The sequence below is a fragment of the Physeter macrocephalus genome, chromosome 20 (genome assembly GCF_002837175.3).
Source record: "Physeter macrocephalus isolate SW-GA chromosome 20, ASM283717v5, whole genome shotgun sequence".
NCBI lineage: Eukaryota > Metazoa > Chordata > Mammalia > Artiodactyla > Physeteridae > Physeter > Physeter macrocephalus.
Window position 1 is genome coordinate 1,725,334 of NC_041233.1, and position 18,666 is coordinate 1,743,999.

The 18,666-nt window shown below is 53.7% G+C and overlaps 1 protein-coding gene and 1 pseudogene across 1 annotated transcript in view; both read left to right on the top strand.

The window, feature by feature from the left end:
* GALNT2 (polypeptide N-acetylgalactosaminyltransferase 2) overlaps positions 1-18,666 on the top strand; it is a 184,142-nt gene that overhangs the window by 3,913 nt on the left and 161,563 nt on the right. The gene's annotated exons all lie outside the window — the stretch shown is intronic.
* LOC102985134 (uncharacterized) lies at positions 1,409-18,092 on the top strand (annotated as a pseudogene).

An 18,666-nucleotide genomic window follows, 5' to 3' on the forward strand; every position in this document is an offset into this window, starting at 1 on the left:
GGTCCCCGGCCATGGTGTCAGAGCGGGCTTCCCGTCAGTGGACCGCCAGCGGGAAAGTGGGTGCAGGACACACCTTCCTTTGGTGGTTGCGTGAGCCACGGGAGTGTCGCTGGTCACGTCCCTGAGTGGGGCTCCCGCGGTGAGGAGGCCGGCCTGCTCCCCACTCCCTCCCGGCTCTGGGCGCCCAGTCGCCCTCCGCCCGCAGCCTTGCCCCTCCTGGTGGGAGGGGAGGTGGCTCTCATCACCCACGTGCTTTCGTGGGCATCAGCAGGTCTGTGAATGTGTCTGCTGGGCGTGGCGGTTGGGAAAGGGGACCCAGGCCACACCCCGCCAGCTAGAGTCAGTTAAAAAAATTCCAGTTGAAAGGAGAGTTTGAAGTTGAGGTCGGGAGCGCAGTATTGGGGGAAAACCACTGTAGAGCCAGAGAAGCTGACAAACGGCCCTCTATGAGAACCTTTTCTCTAAAGAAAATAAAAGTTTCGCTCTCCTGGCGTGATGCCATGCTGCCTCCGGGGCTCACACGTGGTGGAAGCCGGCTGTGACCGATGGCACAGAAATGATGGGCTCTCCCCCAGCCTTCTGGTGAGAGTGAGGGAGAGCCTGCCGCCTCCCGCCCCCAGCGCCGAGTGGGCCAACTTGCCCGGGCTGCGGCAGACCTCAGGGCGGAGTCCGGGGCACCCAGGGGGCTGTTAGTGGTGTGGGGAGGCTTCAGGCCCCCTGTGACTCTCCCCACCCTAACTCCTGGCAAGTGGTAGGTCCCCTGTTTGGATCAGAGGAAGAGGTATTTGAGAGAAGGCCAGAAGAACAATGGGACGGGGAGTGGGGAGATAGATACATATATGTGTAGTTTCACGTGTATAATTTCTTGTTCCTGCCATTCATGCTTCTGAGATCTTTGGGGAGAGAGAAGTCGCTTTGGGGAGATGTGAGTTTCGAAGCGGGCAGTGCCCCGCTGCCTAACTTGCAGCAGGTCCAGCGGCTGTTGGCTTGGAAGGAGGGGCGTGGTGAGGCTGCCTGGGCCAGAGACCTGGCACGCCCGCAGGAGCTGACTGCCGAGGTTCTGGCCGAGATCCAGGAAGAGGCAAGGTGTTCCTGGGAGAAATCTGTGAAGTCTCCTAGCTGGCCCAGTAGAAATCATGCGGTGAGAAAACAGCCAAACCTGGCCAAGCCCACGCCCCCTTTCGGTTCTTCCACTTTTCTTCTCATGGACCCTGTCCTGGAAGCTCTGCTTGCGTGGGTGATGCCGAGACATACAAGCCGGGCGGATGTCCAGGTGGAAACACGCCCACAGGCACGCCGCACAGATGCCATAGTGAGATCCTTCCGTACGGATGTTCAATAAACGCCACTCTTTGGGGACCCCCAGCCCTCAGCTGCTCTGCTCTCCTTCCCTTGGGACCCCGGCTCCATGGTCTCAGTCCCACTGCAGGGCCTCCCGGACCTGGCCTCCGTGCCCGCGCCGCAGTGGTGGTTAGACCCGCTGAGCATGGCTCCTGTAGAGATGCTGCTCGACTCGAAGCAGGTGTTGGCCTGGTCTCACTGCTGTGACCTGAAAGGTGGCTTCCCCCTTGAGGCCACCTCTGACTCTGTGTTGCCGCCGGGGACCCTCGTTCCAGGGCTGCGGTCTTGGGCCCTTGCCTCCACACTGCCCTACGGTGCGGTTTCTTCGGGAGGACCTCCTGCCACTTCCACAGGCAGACCTCCCAGGTGGGGTCTGGCACAGGCCGGGCCTGGCGAGGAGCCCCTCTCCATGGAGTTACGCTGAGTGCGCTGGTGCAAGCCTCCCGTGGACGCTCCCGCCCTTGCAGTAGAACTTGACCTTGCTTTACTAACAGCTCTGAGGATGCTCTGACCTTTGGCCACGTGCTTGAGCTTAAGGGTGAACCCCCAGTGTGGAGGTTCCCGTTTATCTGTCCAGTCGGGAGAGCCTCCCTCATAGGCTCAAGGAGCCAACAAGTCCTTCCCTGGGGGGCACCGCACCCTCTGCGTCCCTTGCCCGAGGCGGGTGGGTCTGGGCTCCTGCTGGCATCTGCCTCCTGCGGGGCAGGCTGGGGCGCTTGGCATTTCTGCATTTAGTCATGGCCGGTATCATAGGCCCGGGAAGCATGTGTCATTGTACACGGATTGGATTTCTTAGCACGCTGGGACGAAGAGGGCAGTGATTCATCGTGGCTGGATTTGAAAAAACCAAAAATGGTCACATTGAATCTCACTCTTGGCCTTACATTTAAATAGCTTTCCTCGGCTTTGGGAGTCCTGTGCCCCTTGCCACGGCTCTTACGGGGGCTGCCTGGTCACCCGCGGCTCAGCCTGCCCTTGGGCTGCCCGCCCTGGCCTCCCAGGCCCCTCCTGCTGGCCACCTGGTCCTGCCTGCTGACTCTTTGGGAGGAGGAATGGCCTGGACAGCTGGAGATAGAGTCGCTGAATTCCCAGAGCCCAAATCATGACCAGCGTTTTGGCAGGGACGAGGGTGCTTGGGGAGGCAGCAGTCACTCTAGCTCAGGGCCTCTCAGCCTCCACACAGTTGACATTCTGAGCCGGGTAATGTTTGTTTTGGGGGCCGGAGGTGCTGCCCCATGCGCTGTGGCCATTTAGCAGCTCCTACTGGATGCTAGGGGTACCACCCACCTCAGTGGCAGCCACCGACATCGTCTACAGGCATTGCCGGGTATCCCCAGCGGGCAGGGTCACCCTCACTTAATTAAGAAGCACTGCCGTAGTCAGTGTTAAGTGTGATTTCTTTTTGTTTCCTGCTGTCTTCATGGAGCCGGACTGCCTCTCTGTGTGGTCGGGGGTGGACCCCTTGGAAAGGGTTTCAACTTCATACACACACCGTTAGCCTCCACTATGTGCCAGGCGTGGTCCTGATACTTTGCAGATTCGAATTCATCGACTCCTCGTCACGGTCCTTTTATTCCTCTCATTTTACTGATGAAGGCTGAAGCACAGGAAGGTTCCTTCACCTTCCCAAGGTTGCAGAGCTCGTGGGTGGCACACCCAGGGTGGTCTGGGCGGCCAGCGGGTGGGATGGGGCTCGCTCTGGCTTCCCAGGCTTCCCGTGCCCCTTCTGTGCGCCGGCAGTGCCCGTGTCCTGCTGATGGTGGCGGGACATTCCTGGAAGGCGTTCTGGAGCAGATGCTCCCACAATCATCCATCCTCTCGTGGGAGGGTCCTTTCTCCGTTTGTACCATGTGCTCTGTGAAAGGTCTCACGTGTTCTTGTCCTCAGGTCTCTGCCTGTCCTGAAGTCCTCAGCCGCCCCCTGGCAGGAGCAGACATGCAGACAGGCTGGGGTCCCTTTCATTTGTTCTTTCAGTGAGTATTATTGAGCACCTACTATGTGCCAGGCACTGCTTGGTGTTTGGGGGGCAGCAGTGAATAGAACGGAGATAGAATCTCGGCCCCTGGGGAGCTTTCACCCTGGGCGCAGCTGGACTAAGCACCATAGGTAGTAAATGACGTAGTGTGAGAAGGGGCTGAGTGTGGGTGGTGGGAGGGCTCAGGAACAGGGAAGGGGGAAGTTGCAGTGAGTGCAGGGCCCATAGGTGCCGTGGGGAGGTGCGGGTTGAGTAGGTTGGAGCCGAGACCCAGAGCAGGTGAGTCCCTGGCTCACTTTGTCCGGGTGCAGCCCCCAGCTTCAGGGCGTCCAGCCTGTTGGGTGCTCTCTATGTTCCTTGGTTTCCTTTGCTAAATAAATGAGCCACTTTTCTTTCCGGGAGTCTGTTGCCTCTGGTCTCCCAGCGGTGGAGTTTCCTCCATCCCGTGGCAACGTGGGGTCTTACATTCTTGCTTCGCACGGAGTCCTGGGCGAGGAGCGTTCTCATCCTGGTTAATAACGCGGAATGCACACCCCCAGGCCGCCCGCTCCCACCTGGGGCCCGGGACTGCTTTAGGTGCCGCAGGTTCATTTGCTGCTTGACTTTGTGGAATGTGCTTGTGGAACAGTCTCGTGGTTTGTGGTGTGATTTCTGAGCTGATCTCTGCGGGGCCGGGCTGGACTGGGCGCCTGTCCGTACCCTGTTCACCGTCAGGCACACCGTCCAATCACGTGGCTCATCTGTAGAGTGCGTGCCGCACACAACACCGTTTAGTGAGAATTCCCGTTGGTCCCCCCTAGGATGGCGTCTCGGCGAGCTGCTGTGGTGATGGGACTTGTGGGTTTCTCATCTGCAGGAAACCGGAGGTCAGGGGCCTGCCCGTTCCCTGGGTTCTGGAGAGGTTGTTCTTGGCAACGGGGTTGTGGTGAAGCACTGCGATTTGTGATATGTGTGGGAAGTAAAATGGACATGTGACTTCGTTGCCCACAGCCCCTTTAGGGAGTGGGACGGTGGGAAATCGCAGGTCCTCCTGGTTCTCAAGGGCGAACCTCCAGCTGCTTTTCCTAGGAGCCGCTGGCATTTGTGAGGGGCCATCAGATGCCTTGTTGGGGTGTGGTGTGTGCCGTGCCTCCAGCATGTTTCGGGATAAGAAACCAGAACGTGGATGTGGCTGCAGAGAAAAGGTCATTTTATTTTATTATTTTTATTTTTATTTATTTATTTATTTTTGCTGTACGTGGGCCTCTCACTGCCGTGGCCTCTCCCGTTGCGGAGCACAGGCTCCGGACGCGCAGGCTCAGCGGCCATGGCTCACGGGCCCAGCCGCTCCGCGGCATGTGGGATCCTCCCGGACCGGGGCACGAACCCGCGTCCCCTGCATCGGCAGGCGGACTCTCAACCACTGCGCCGCCAGGGAAGCCCAAAGGTCATTTTAAAGGCCTCAGACTCGGGAGCCCTTGGAGGTTTCTTCGTCTCTGCTTCAGGGGCCGGTCTAGAAAGGGAGCGCATCTCTTCCTGAAAGCGTGCTGCTCCAGAAGGGGGACACACTTCACACGAGTCACCCTGCGGGAGCTTAGGAGCTGATGCAGAGTAAAGGCCTGTTCTGCCTCAGGGGCTTCCCCATTGACCGAGACCCTTAGCTCTTGCTCTGTGACCTTCAAGGCTTGTCCCCTTCCTCCTTTCCCTCCCCCACCCCAGTTCCTCTGTGCAGTAAGTGATGCACCTGTTTTTCTTCCTATCTCACTTTTGATGATCACTGATGTCCCCCTGTGTCTGGAATATACCCTTCTTCGTCAAATCTAAGATGCCATTATTTGTAAACCATCATTTTATGTACCACTAGGAAAGAAAAAACATTGTTGAACTGTGACGCTGTAGTTTCTTATCAATGTTTTTACTTTCTACTTATTTAAAGAGCTCTTTTAGACTTAATTAGACATCAGTTTTTCCATTTATCACTCTTGTGCATAGATAAAAAGGAAAATATACGTGAAATACATCGGGTAGCATGTTCCTTAAAATTTTCGAGTGTCTGCTTTTTGCCTCAGAGATGTTAGTGCCTGTTTTCCTGAGACAAAGTCTTCCTTCCCCTGTGCCACCGAGCTTTTTGGTGGACACAGCATTTCCTACGAGCCCTGGATTCTGGGCTCTCACCATCGCTTGGCATTATATAGAGTTGGCCAACTTTTGGCTCTTCTGGGAATTTTGCCTAGCTCCCCAATTCACCGTCCACTTCTGTCCCACTTGATTTGCTGTCTGGGGATTACTAGTGCTTGAGTGTCGCTTCTGGGACTTTCTTCCAAGGCACCAACATGCGTCCCGCAGACTCTGCTGCTGGCGTGTTTTGTGTTTGAGCTAGTGCTGGTCGTGACGGTGTGTCACAGCCCAGACCTGGCCATGGCATCAGAAGGTGTCATGAGCTGCACCCCCAATTGCATGTCAAACTGTGAAAAAAAAAAAGTGCATCTTAGAATTCGTGAGTTAGGGTCTTTCTTTTTCTCAAGTGTCAGTTACTTCCCTCTCTGAGATCCCAGCTCCAGGCCCCCTGGCCTTGATAAAGGGAAATGGTAGCCTCATCAGAATGTGTACATTCGCATCTGTTCACTCCCAATCCCCAGAATCCATGTAAACAGAAGGACTTCCTGGTTTCTATTTTTGAGAGATTAGCAGCTGATGAGTGAGAACCCGTTTCGGAAGGTTTTTAAGCATCTTCTGGCTACAGGTTACCCTGTTGAGTGCTGGGATCTGCAGAAGTGAACACGGTGCTCTGCCACCCTTCAAGGAGCTCAGGGTCACTGGCCAGACCAACTAGAGAAAGATCTAAAAATATAGTAATTAGGGGTAAGTTGACTAGGGACTGGATAATAGATGAAATTGAAGGCATTATTATTAATTTTATTTAGTGGCAGTAAATGGCCTTATGCTTATGTTTTTGAAAAATCCTTATCTTTTGTATTGATTGGCCAAAAAGTTTCTTCAGGTTTTTCCGTAAGATGGGACGGAAAAACCCAAATGAACTTTTTGGCCAACCCAGTAGATACAAACTGACGTATTTATGGATGACGCAGTGACGCCGAGCCTGTGGGAAAATGATGAGGGAACGAGATTGGCCGAGTGTGTTGTTGAATGACTGATGGGCACCTGGAGTTCATCGTACTGTTTTATTTTTGCCTGAAAATTTTATTTAAAAAGTTTAAAAATTTTATAGACGTATGTAGCTTAAATTAGCAGAGCAGCAGAAAACTAGTATTTTTTTAAAAAGCAAATTTAAGGCTTTGTAATATGGTCAGTGAAAGGTTTCTACTCCCAATTTCCAGTGTGTGTGTGTGTGTGTGTGTGTCTCTGTGTGTGTCTCTGTGTGTGGTGGGGCTGGAGGCTTCCCCTACACAACCAGTCCGTGCTCAGACACCAGCTGAGTGTCCTGGAGTTCAAGCCATTTCTGACACTATCCACCCGGAGATACATCAGGTCCCACAGGTTAAGGGCTCAGTCCTACAAGACTGCCCCCCCGCCCTCCCCCGCCCCTTCAGATGCCCTTCGCAAGCGCCGGTGGTCACCTGTACTTCTGACCAACAGGCTGTCAATCAGAGGTTCCCATGAACCCCTCCTTGGGTTCGATTAATTTGCTAGCATGGCCCACGGAACTCAGGAAACCAGTTTATTTATTAGATTTCTGAATTGTTACAAAGGATATTCAAGGATACAAATTAACAGTCAGATGAAGAGACACACAGCAGCTTGAGGTACCTCGTGGTGCTTGGGGTCCAGCGTGGTGGCCCATGGACGTGTTCTGCTCCCCCAGCCCAGAAGCTCTCTGAACCGGCCTTTTGGGTTTTTACGGAGGCTTCATTCCATAGGCGTGATTGATCGAGTCATAGGCCATTGGTGATTGAGTCAACCTCCAGCCTCTCTCCTCCCAGGAAATCAGGGGGCGGGACTGAAATTTGCACGCCTCTGTTTACGGTTGGTTCCCCTGGCAACCAGCCCCCATCCGCAGGTGCTTCCAAAACCTCATTGACATAAACCCAATAGAGGTGGAAAGGGGCTTGTGAATAACAAGACACCCATGTCACCTTTGTGGCTCAGAGGACAAGAGACCAAGTAGAACAAAAGAGGCTCCTGTGGCTCTTACAGTTCAGGAAATTCCAAGGGTTTTGGGAGCTGCGAGCCAGAAACAGAGACAAAGACCAAATACACATATGAGAAATATATTTTGGTCATCTGAATGACCAAATATATATTTCTCATAAATCAAAATATCAGAGTCAGTAAAAACATACACCAGCCTCTATATCTTTTGTAATTTAGGAATATCCAGCGATGATTCTTTTAAAAGGATACTTCAGAGGTGGCCTAAGATCCTGAATTGTCATCTGTATCACCAGGAAAATATTCTTACATTTGGTACTGTTTCTTCTCTAAGAATTACCTAAATTCTTTGGAAATTGCTACTTCTTTTGAACCTTTTGATGGTAGAGTAGCAATTTAGGTAGTTTGTCAGATTGCTTACTTTTTACCAGACTGCTTAGTGGCCCAGAGACCCTGTCGCACAGCAGCGTTTGGTGTGGATGTTTTATTACACTGCCGACCGCTTCTTGTGTGACAGGCATCCAGAGGGCAGAACACACACGCCTGTACATTCACACGTCGCAGGCAGTTTGCCTGCTGTCATACATGAGCCATTTGGGCTGTGGATGATTTGGGAAGCCACAGTGGGAGACCTTTGATAAATATATATTATTCCTTTCTGTTTTCCCAACAGGATATTAATGTGAAAGCCTCGTATTTTACATCGTATTTGTAAATAAGAGGTTTTTGACATATACGGTGCTGCATGTTTTCTGTAAGGTATAAATTTCTGGTGCTGCAAATTTATGGCAGCGCTGTCGCCGAGACACCTGAAGCACTTTGGAGCTGCTGCTCATCCATCTCTCCTCCCGGCGCTCTGCACTCTCTCTGCAGTGTCCTGTGCGCCCACCAGTCATGTGGTAGCAGGGTTGGGGCTGGAATGTTTTTTTAACATCTTTATTGGAGTATAATTGCTTTACAATGAATGATGTGTTAGTTTCTGCTGTATAACAAAGTGAGTTAACCGGGCTGGAATGTTAACTGTTCCCCAAACTGCCAAAGATTCGGCCCTGGAGAAAGTCGCTGCGGCCGTCCTGGTCTCAGAACTGCAGTCCTGAGTCACCATCGGCTTACGAATGGCAGGTGTCTCTCTTGCTGATGCAGAGCTGCCACTTCAGCCTGGAAGGCGCTGATTACCTGGGCCGGTGATCACTCCTTAACCTTTATGTTGCCAAGTGCTGATGTCAGGAGCCAGCCGAGCTGTTCTTGGGTGGTCTGAGCTGTGGGTCTGAGGCTGGGTGGCAGGAAAGGCCACCCAGATTGGCCGTCCAGGCCTCAGGGACGGGCCCGTGGAGGCAGATGAGGCCTCACGAGGAGCTCCCTGCGCAGAGGCCTGCTGAGGCTTGTCCTCCGTCTATGCTTGGTGAGTTACAAGGCCCCAGGCCAGTCTGCATCAAGATGTGACTCTTTTGTTTTCAAATGAAAAGGAATGTAGGTGAAGTATCCCATCCCTGGGGAGTGAATCCAACGAGGCATGTAAGTGTTTGTGCTTAAGGTATAATTTTTAGCTTAAAGAGTTTTTCTCGGTCACCAGTGGAGAGGGTGTGGTGGCATCTTGTCCCAGAGGGATTTCCTGATTCCTGATGACCAAGCGCTGCTTCCCGCTGCACCAGGCGTGTTTGAAAGTCGAGCTTTCCCGCTCCTGGGAGAGTTCAGCTGAGGTTTCTACCGGGAGGGGGAGGCTGCCTGCGCGCTGAGTCCGATGCCCTGGCGCCCCCGGGTGCTGAGGGACAGCTCAGCGCACCCACGCCGGGCGTGCGGAGACCGTCCGGCTGGCTTCTGGCTCCGGCGCAGGGGTCTGCCAGGAAGAGCCCAGGGCGGTGCTGCTGGGTGGGTGGCTGGCTCAGGCCGTGAGGCCGAAGGGGCCCACAGGATGCGTCGCCCAGGGGCCACCGCTTGGGTTTGAATTTGGCTTCTCTAGTTGGCTCTGTAACTCAGGCAAGTTACTCAAGCCGTCTGCGCCTCAGTTTCCTCCTGTACCCATCTCCTCACATTTTTCAGCGGGGAATAAATCAGAGCAGGGCCCGGTACCCGTGGCATAAGTGTGGATGTGAAGTCTCCTGGCGTCGGGGCAGGAGGGGCTGGTGCTCCCGGCTGGCTGGGCCATCCTGGGGTTGGCGTCACCAGCCCAGGGCATCTGTGCTCACTGAGCCAGCCCTGCTTGGCCGTGTTTAAGCTAAGAGCCTCCTTTCCCAGGAAGCTCCTCCACCTTTGTGGACCTTGCCTGGGGCTTTTGCCCTGAAACGAGGGTGAGGCCAGGGGGCCTGCAGCCCTTGCCCCTCTAGTGAGGAAACCGAGCCCAGAGAGGGTGGCTGGACGCCAAGTGGACCCCAGGTCTCTGGAGGGAGGGACAGGAAGCTGCAGGCCAGAACCCTCTTGATGCCCCCCGCCCGCCCCCAGGACATTGTTTCCCAGTTTTACCCCTTAGTCTCTTGTCTTTGAAAATTGTTCCGGGACGTGGTTTTTCACTACGTGGCTGTGTAATTAATTTTCAAAAACTAAGTAGCGATTGGTTTTTTTCTATATCTTCAGCTGTTATTATCTGAATACAGCATGTTATTTGGAAACTTTCCCACAAGGTTTTAATCAGTAAACGTTCTTGTACTTTCACGAGTTCAGTTTCTGGCTTGCTTTTGAGACCGTGGGTGAGTGACCAGTGGAAGACAAATGAATAATCGTGGCAACACCGCAGAGCACCCCTGTGAGGGCCGAGGGCTAGTCCCGTCAGTCAGATCACCGTTCATGTGAGTTCTCTGATGGCTCTGGTTAAGACAGCTTAGAACTGGACTGCAGGTTAATAGATACACTGTGTGATGATTTCAAGGCGAGAAATCCACATGGAAACCTGGCGTTTGGTTATGATAAGCCAAGGAGCCTGGCTCTGACATCAGACCCGGATGCAAATGCCTCCGTTACTGCCTGTTACCCTTCGTGTCTTTGTCTGTGAGAAGGGTGTTGATGGATATGAGTGAGTTGGGGGAGACGATGCCGGTGCAGTTTAATGAGGGCTCCTTTTATTTTCACTGGCGCATGTACTCACTCTTCTTTCTCACAGGTGCTTCTGGGGCGACGCTGGGCTCCTCTGGTGGAGCAGGGGCCTGGCTGGGGGCAGACACCCAGGTGGAGGGTAGCTTCAGGGTGTGCATCGGTGACTAGGATGTAAATCAGGGCAGAGCCCTGAGGAAGGAAGCTCTCCCTCCCGCTCTTGGGCCTGTGGAATCGCCGTGGACCTGGGAAGCTCCCTGTTTTTGTTCAAGTTGAAGCTGTGGTGCTGAGCGGGGCCAGAAATGTCACATTTGGGGCACGTTTAATAGAGAGACTGTACTTGGCCAGAGTGCAGCGTGCGTTCCCAGGGACACCGAGAGAGCAAAGCAGACCTAATGGGTTAATGGGCGTGATGGAGCGAGCTGAGGGGATGGTAGTTTCATGGGTGCCTGGCTTCAAGTCCTGCCTTTGCAGCTCGCAGATGTGCCGGCGGGCAGTCTCCTCCCGGGGCCTCAGAGCCGCCCCCCCGTGGGATCCCCATGCTCCATGCCCCTCCCCCTTAGTGCTGAGCTGGGGGACAGTCTGGCTCTGGTACCTTCCGTATTTTCTTGGTTACTTATTTATTCCGGGAGGGGAGTGTTGGAGCCGTGAGGAGAGTACTGGTTTCAGAGGTCTGCACACGTAGAAACAGTGGACAAAGCCTAGAAACCTAGCCGTTGCCCCAGCTGACAGTCAGGGGCCTAGATGCACAGACCATGGACTTTAAAAAAAAAAAAAAAATTTTTTTTTTTTGGCCGTGTTGGGTCTTCGTTGCCGCGCGCGGGCTTTCTCTAGTTGCGGCGAGCAGGGGCTACTCTTCGTTGCGGTGCGCGGGCTTCTCATTGCAGTGGCTTCTCTTGTTGCGGAGCATGGGCTCTAGGCGCGCGGCTTCAGTAGTTGTGGCACGCGGGCTCAGTAGTTGTGGCTCGCAGGCTCTAGAGCGCAGGCTTGGTAGTTGTGGTGCACGGGCTTAGTTGCTCCTCGGCATGTGAGATCTTCCCGGACCAGGGCTTGAACCTGTGTCCCCTGCATTGGCAGGCAGATTCTTAACCATTGCATCACCAGGGACGTCCCCAGACCATGCACTTTTAAGTGCTAATTAGGGATGTTGGAGCCGTGGGTGGGCCTGAGCTCTGCTCCACCAGCCCTCGGATGTTGGGCCAGGTGCGCATGGGTTGGGGGGTCTGCATCTCCGGGATCCTGCTGGTCCAGCAGACAGCAGGGCTCGCAGCCCCCCATCGTTCTGGGTCCCTCACCAGGCGCCGCTGTTGACCCCCAGGACTCGGCAGCCTGCTGAGCATCTGCACCCACTAGCCTGTGAGCGTCTTGAGGGCCGGCACCTGCTCTGCTCCTCCCCTTTCAGCTCTCCTTCCCCACGGAGATTCACCAGCAGCCGTGATGCGCCTGCCCCAGGGAGGTCAGGGGAGTGAGGCAGATGAGGGCCTGGGAACGTGCGTTCTGGGAGGGGTAAGGGTTGGGGGCCACCAGGGCAGCATTGGATAGCTCTATGTGGAGCTCCAAGGGAGCTCACAGACTCATCACAAAGGACCGAGGAGAGCACCTCTGGGGGACAGCTCATGACTAGAAGGATCCAGCCATGAGGATGTGGTGGAAGACTGTCCAGGCATGGAGAACGTCATGTGCAAATGTCCTGGGGCCAGAATGAACTTGGTGTGCTTGGACAGGCTAAAGCAAACAGGTCAGCGAATAGACGCATAGTGGGCAAGGGCCACACAGGGTCAGAGGGTGCTCAGGGCATGGTATGCATTTAGGGATTTATTCGTGCATGTCGCCATATTCCCTGGGTGGCCTGGCACCCGGCACATCGTTGGTGCTCTGGTTGGTGTTCCGTAATATCGGTGAGCGAGATGAGGCTCAGACTGGTGGGGTTGTGGTGGTGAGAAGGGCCGCGAGCCTGGGCTCGGCAGAGGGTCTTCTGCACTGTTGTGAGACGTCCTGGCCCTGCTGTCCCCCTTCCCTGGGCTTTGCTCCTGCTGGATGTTACAGCCTGGGGTCAGAGAGTCACCGTGCCTCTTTCACACCCAGCCTCCCGTCCCTGACAGCCGTGGTCCGGCAGAAGTGCTCAGCGTAGGGAGTCGCCGTCATTTCTGCGTGCGGATCTGGCTTCTCTGCACTTGCAGCGAGAACGTGGACCTGAAGACAAGGACAGTGCCCACCTTTCCCTCCAGAGGCGCTGCGTTGATGCTGCAGCTGCGTGGGCCTGCCTCTATTTGTAGGTTAAGCTTTTACATCATCGCCCTTTAATCGGTGTTGGTGCTGCTTCACCTTGTCTGAGGATGGGGGCGCTGTGCAGGGACTCGGGGGACAGGAGAGAGGTCGCGGGTGATAGGATTTAAATTGTGTTTGAGCAGCCCAGTCCCTTCCGGCTGTGTTTAGAAAAGAGTTTTTCACGGTTAACCCTCCTTCCACCGATTCGTCATCGTAAAACACTTCTACATTTAGATGGTCATCTCTGGACAGACACCTGGTTACAGTGGGTTCTGAGCAGCCTGGCCTGCCTGTGTGGGGACAGACCGCTAGACTGGGGGTTAGGCATCTGATGCTCTCGTATTCATTACATTCCTGAGTGTTCGAGCGACCCCTGGCTTGTCATTTTAACACTCTGTGCCTTGGATGAGCACTTGGTAAAACTGTGGATATACTACTGGCTGCTGGTGTAGGGGCTTGGAGCTGCAGGGACATTGGACAGACAGGATGGAGGTGGACTTATGTTTGTGAAATGTTGGGGCACCTCTAGGCGACACTTGGAACCCATGGGGGTGGGCACCCAGTCCGCACTTCAGGCAGCGCCCCTAAAGTCATTTGCGGAAGGCAGCGGGCCCTTCGGTAGCAGCTGTTGGAACGCTGCAAGCGACCTGTGAAGGGTCTGAAGCCAGCCTCCCAAGTTGAGGGAGGAACGCGGGTGCCGCCAGACGCGTGCCGAGGGACCGGCGAGATTTGTCCACCTTCGTGGACTGTAGAGAACCAGTGATAGGATTTATCCTGGGACTTGGCGTTCTGAGGATGCGAGAGGGGGAACTGAGAAAATTGTGCCCTCAGTTATTTGGAGAGGGGGGCACGGAGTCCTATGAGCCGATGGCGTCTGGCGTCATTGGAGCGAGAATTTAGCGAGAGGGGATGATGGCGGCTAGTGATGCAGCAGCATGACTGCCCTGCGCTCCGAAGTGGTTAGCTCGGCCTCTAAGAATGAGCAGGGTTCCTCCTAGGTATTCTCCCAGTCCTTTGGTGGTGTTCATGCGGGTTGGAAAAACGCATAGGTCCAGGGGAGAGAGACGGGAGGGCAGCATAGGAGGGGAGGACTTCCTACAGCAGGACAGCTCACCCTTTGGACATCAGGCTTTCTCTCTCTTACATTTTTTGCGGGGGTGGGGGTTCTTTATCGGCCGAGGAGGAAAAGAGCTGTAAAATGAGCGGGTTTCTCTGTGTGCTCAGGAGATTTATTTTCCTTTTCACCCCTCGTTCCTCCTCCTTCGTTTCACCCACATACAGCACAGAACTTTTGCAGCGACAAGGATTCAGTTGTAGCCTGGCTCTCTGGGCAGGACCTCTTGGAGCAGGTCATAACTTGTCATTAATAACAGCTGCTCAGGGCACAGCCCTGTCTTCCCAGCTGTGTGTCTGCCCTGCTGTGGTGCCCGCGGGACACTGAGTGCGCCCTGGGGGGGGGGGGGCGGAGGGCGCCTGGCCCCTGGATCCCCCTGGATCCAGTCTCAGCCCTCCTTCCTGCTGTGTCCTCGCACAGGTGCCCTTGTCACCCTGTCTGCGAGGTGGAGACAGGAGCAGGGCTTCCTTCATGGGGCTGTTACCAGGATTAGGTGAGGTGTTGCCTCTTAACCCTTTGCCCATCGGTAGAAAGTGTTCCGTGCATTGTGTGTGTGCAGGGGAGCGGGGGGTGTGCGCGCGCGCGCGTGTGCTCGCACCTTAGCTCAGCTGCTGGAAAGTCGTTTTATGTCTGCAAGTAGAGACACACACGTGCGCACACAGATGCCTACATGTGCATGCCTCTTTGCTTCTTCCTGGCCAAAAAAGGTGTACACGGCAAAGTTTGTTAGAAATGCAAAGTTGTTTTGTGGAGGTCAGCACGTTTTCTTCCATCCCAGGGAGCCACGTGTTTCACCTGGGAAGGTGCCGGCAGAGGTGCAGGTGGAGGCCCGCAGCTGGGTCCTGGCTTCCGCGCTCTTCTTTCACGTGCTGGACACACAGCCCCTTCGAACCCAGCACACACGACCCCGGGGAGCAGGGACCCGCCTGTTAGGGCGTGCTTAGGGTTCATACTTTAAGAGCTGTCTCATCTCACGACCGGCCCTAATTACTGAATTTCACTTATGAAAACTCTGCAGGGTGAAGGACTTTGCCTGTTGATTGCACTCACATTGCTGCGTTAAAGTGAAATCTCAAGGACTGCAGGAGCCTCAGACCGGCTGCTGTCACCTTCTCTCTTCTCGCCCCTGTCCTTCTCCCCTGGGTCTGCGTCGGTTTTCCTTGCAGCTTGTGTCTTTCATCCTTTTACCCCCCTTTCCCCGCCCAGCCCGGGTGCTGCACCCCACTCCCCCCAGTTCACACTGTAGACCAGTGGTTTTCAATCTGGCCACATGTTAGGAACACCTAGGGAGATTTAAAAAATACAGATGCCTAGAACCTACCCCAGACCAGTTAAATCACAATGTCGGCTCTTGAGCTGAAGTGTGTTTTTAAAAACTTATGGAGTCCAGGGACTTCCCTGGTGGTCCAGTGGTTAAGACTCCGTCCTTCCACTGTAAGGGGCATGGATTCGATCCCTGGTTGGGGAACTAAGATCCCGCATGCCACTCGGCCAGAGGGGGGGAAAAGAAAACTCACGGAGTCCTCACTTATGTATTTGGCCTACTTCGTAGGCTTTGAGCTTGAGTTTGGTCTTTCTTTTGGAAAACTTGGGTGCTTGCTTTTATATTCAGGGATGAATATTGATGGGCATACAGTGAAGTGTCCGTTGGATTACTGAGTGGTGCTCTTGTCATAAGCAGTTATTCAGGAAGCTCCGAGAAGCTTACTGTTTACAATAAAAGTAACGAACAACAGATATGAAAATGACAGTCTGGAGCTTAAAGAAACTACAGCTTCCTGACTGGACGGAATGACTGTCGGAGTGGCTTGAGGTGTCCGGTGGTCGAGCAGTCTTGGGTTTTATTTCCTATCTTATTTCAATCTGGGGTTCCTTTGTTTTCATCGCTGTTCTCAGGGGGAGGTGTGACCCCACGTGTGAGGGTCCGTGGCCACGTGGATGTACTTCTCAAGGAAGGCTCTGGATCAAGTACCAGCTGATTGGAAGGAAGCACTGGGGACTTTCTCATGATTAGAGGACGCCGATCGTCCGTGTCCTGCGAGCCCCTCGGGGGAAATGAACAAAGCCGTCCCTTCCAGTCTGATCTGGGATCGGCGGGTGACGCTCAGCGCCCCGTCTGCTCCCCCCACAGCCCTGCATGTGCCCCCTGGAGTGAAAGTAGAGGCTGTCCAGCAGGGTCCTTTGCCCGGTAGCCGAGACCCTCGCTCGGGAAGGATCAGGTGGTGCGGGCTGCATGTGAGGGGCGCGTGTGGAGCCCCCGTGCTTCCGAGGTTTCTGACGTCCCTGGACTCGGGCTTATTCCTCTGTTGGAGGATAATAAACTGCACAGAATTTACAAATGTCGAAGTAGGTTTTCCAGGGAGAAGTTGGAGTTCTGTGTCTGTTTTCTTTACTTCTGTACCATTGTGTGTGTGTAACACATTTGTAGAAACAGTCGAGGCGTACGTGATTATTTTCTTCTAAAGACTTCTCTTTACCCACTGGTCAGTTTTCCAGTGGGTAAAGAGAGGCCAGCGAGCTGTTTCAGACAGAACTTAAGAGAGAGAATCACCCTGGGTCTCTGGGTTTCATAGGTTTGGAAACTAGATGGTATTAGTTCATCTAGAAGGTTATCAATCAAAGCCCGGGGTTTCATGGACCAGTATTGTAAACTGTTGGTAAATAAGGATGCTGGGTCATGAATTGCTGATGGGAGCGGAGCCTGGGGGAGAGGGCTCCGGGATGCTGTGCTCAGGAAACCAGCGCCTCTGGGCGAGCAGCTGTTCTCCTAGGCATGTTTCCCCTCCCTCGATGGAAGCTGGATCGGCCTTCATTCTGGGGGTGTTTCCGTGCATAGAATCAATACCCTCTCCCTAGGGTGCTGATGGAGATTCATTTTTCAAAAACCCAGCGCGTAGCTTGTTAAACTGTTGTCTCAGCTCCAAATCCTTCTAGACTCCGCTCTGTGCCGCCGGAGCTAGGACTCTGCACAGCACGTTTGTGCCCTCAGGGACGGGCGGTCCAAGCACCAGCCGGGCGGTAGGCAGGGAAGGGGCTTGGTCCCTCCTCTCTGCTCCCGCTCTGGAGCAGCCCCCGGGGACACGCTCCCCCTTAGCTGCCACGGAGAACCCGCTGTGCCCTCCTCCCAGCACAGACAGAAACAGCCTCGTCGCCATCCTAGAGACCCCAGCACCAGCTGAGCAGACCCCCCTCTCGCGGCGGCCTCAGGCCCTTCCTCTTGAGTTTGTAAGGCTCACTGATTCCACTTCTTCCCTTGGTTCCTTCCAGCCCAGAGGTGGTGGCTGCTTCCTGCACTTGCTGCCTGCCTGATACCTTGGAGTTTTCTTTGTGCCCTTTCAGTTACCTAGTTAACGGCTTGATACCGAGTTAACGATAGACGGTGAAGCCTCTGTTTAAAAGCTTGTCCATTGTCTGAATTCTAGAAATCGGATCCTGACGGACGCATCTGGCATTCTTCTTAACATTCTTCAGTAAGCAGTCAGCAGAACTATTTCCCAAATGTATTATAGTTAGATTACAGCCTACCTTACATTCCTTGGGTGTTTTGCTTCGACTCTTCTGTGAGATCAGTGTGAGCTATTTCCTGGAAAGATGGCCACAGATGGCTCGCATCATTCATTCTGTGGGTTCTCTTTGGCTTTATTTTTGGAGGGTGATTGTACCACCTTATCTCCCACTTCTGTGTCCATTATGGGATAGCTCTGAAATTTCCTTCCACTTCTAGATGATGGCTGTTGTGTACTTAAGCTACGTATACTTCTAAAAAGATTTGAGGCACTTTATGGGAAAAAAGCATATTATGTGTAAACACAGATTCATTAGAACAAGAGTTCAGAGATCTAGGGCCGGCTTTGTGGTAGAGGTGTAGAGTTGGCGGGCGGGCTGGCATGAGCCGCGCTCCAGGTGGCGCCCAGGAGCCCAGCGGGAACCACGGCCAGTACAGTGGTAGCAATTGGACTGATCATTGCTGCTGCAGGAGTTGTAGGCCGTTACGCGTTGCAAGCCATGAAGCATATGGAGCCTCAAGTAAAACAAGTTTTTCAAAGTCTACCGAAATCTGCCTTCAGTGGTGGCTATTACAGAGGTGGGTTTGAACCCCAAATGACAAAGCGGGAAGCAGCATTAATACTAGGTATAAGCCCTACTGCTAATAAAGGAAAAATAAGAGATGCTCATCGATGAGTTGTGCTTTTAAATCACCCAGACAAGGGAGGATCTCCTTATATAGCAGCCAAAATCAGTGACACTAAAGATTTCCTAGAAGGTCAAGCTAAAAAGTGAAGTAAATGTGTGATGAATTTTGAGTTCTTATTCATTTATGTATATGAGTACCAGCTTTTTATGATAAAATAAAGCTACAAATTTTAAAAATGATTTAGCACAAGCTAAATCAAAGCCTTGGTATAAATTTGTTTAAATTTGAGAATTTTAAACTGGATTATAGAATATTTATAGGTTAATACTCAATAATTATGGATAAATGCATACCAAAAAAAAAATCTAGGGCCATATATGGGGGAGAGGGGTAGGGCGGGCAGAAAAAGGAGAAGAAGAAAAGAAGAGGATAGAGAAGAAAGGGTGAAGGGGCACCGGTGCTGAGTGTCTCCCTGGACAGGTCCTGGGGGTGTCCCGTCTGTGTTGAGTCCGGTACTCCGCATAACCCTCGGGGTAGGGTTGTGGTCCCTGTTGACAGAGCAGGAGCCCAGGCCCCCGAGCGCCGGCCGGGCAGGGCTGTGTACACATGCTTCTCAGCAGGCCTGCACCCAGGAGACCAGGGCAGGTTCTTCTGTGGAACGCACACTTGTATCTTGGTAGCGGAAGCACATGGGAACCGTGGAGGGTTGCATAGCTTTCA